The sequence below is a fragment of the Galeopterus variegatus genome, unplaced genomic scaffold (genome assembly GCF_000696425.1).
Source record: "Galeopterus variegatus unplaced genomic scaffold, G_variegatus-3.0.2 Scaffold5757, whole genome shotgun sequence".
NCBI classification, from domain to species: domain Eukaryota; kingdom Metazoa; phylum Chordata; class Mammalia; order Dermoptera; family Cynocephalidae; genus Galeopterus; species Galeopterus variegatus.
The window spans coordinates 35,719-36,688 of record NW_007731868.1 but is presented as its reverse complement, the minus strand read 5'-3'; the positions used below and the strand labels follow the sequence as shown (position 1 = coordinate 36,688).

The 970-nt window shown below is 53.9% G+C and overlaps 1 long non-coding RNA gene across 1 annotated transcript; it reads left to right on the top strand.

The window, feature by feature from the left end:
• LOC103605352 lies at positions 1 to 766 on the top strand. Its single transcript, XR_551786.1, has 3 exons — positions 1 to 45; positions 547 to 564; positions 693 to 766. It is a non-coding gene; the product is annotated as an uncharacterized LOC103605352 (long non-coding RNA).
• Positions 767 to 970: the final 204 nt, after the last annotated feature.

Below are 970 nucleotides of genomic sequence, written 5' to 3'. Positions count from 1 at the left end.
AACCCATCACTCAGAACGTCAGTGCCGAGGCCTGGGGCAGAGCAGGTGAGTGGGGCCTGGGGAGTCCAAGAGGACACTGAGTCAGATCTGCCACCAGTGGGAAATAGACGGTCCAGGTAGAGACAAGACTAGACCCAGAAGAAAGCCAGAGTGGACGGGATGGGTTGATCCAGGCTCCCAGTGTGAGCAACCATAGCATGTGCTTTCACCCACGGAGCATGGAAATTAAATGGGCACCTCAGGCTCATTCCTCCCCCAGATCCTCAGCCCCGTCACGACTGGCCTATACTGCTCAGCATCTGAGTGGTGCGTCTCCCATCCCCTCACCGGTCCTAGTTTCCTAAGATCCTAATGACCATGTTCCTGGCACAGAAGTGGCATGAGGAAGCCAGGGCCAGGGCTGTCAGATGAGGCTGCCTTTGCACTGTTGAGCTCATGTGTGTGTGTGGCCTATCAGTGTATGACTTTAAAGTCTGTGATCTAACGTTCTGTGTCCTCAAGAAGTGGCATTTTTTCATCCATTTTTCTCCCCTTTTTTTCTTTCAGACTGTGGCTTCACCTCGGGTAAGTGAGTCTCTCCTTTTTCTCTTCATCTCCTATGGTCTTTGCTGTGGAGTCAGGGCATGGAGAACCCGTGAACACTGAGGGGTGCTCGCAGGTACCTACCTACCTGCTCTCCTTCCTGCCCACAGTGTCCTATCAGCAAGGGCTCCTGTCTGCCACTGTCCTCTATGAGATCCTGCTGGGGAAGGCCACCCTGTATGCAGTGTTGGTCAGCGCCCTGGTGCTGATGGCCATGGTAAGGAGGAGGGCATAATAGGGCAGGTGATTGGAGAGAGGGGGTGGCCCATTGTACATGGGATGTAGGGAATCTCAGAGCCAGTCCCTGGCCTGGATACATCCTGTCATCTCAGTGAAAGTGTAATAGGCCACCAGGCTGGGGAGAAAATGCAGGATCACTACAGAATGC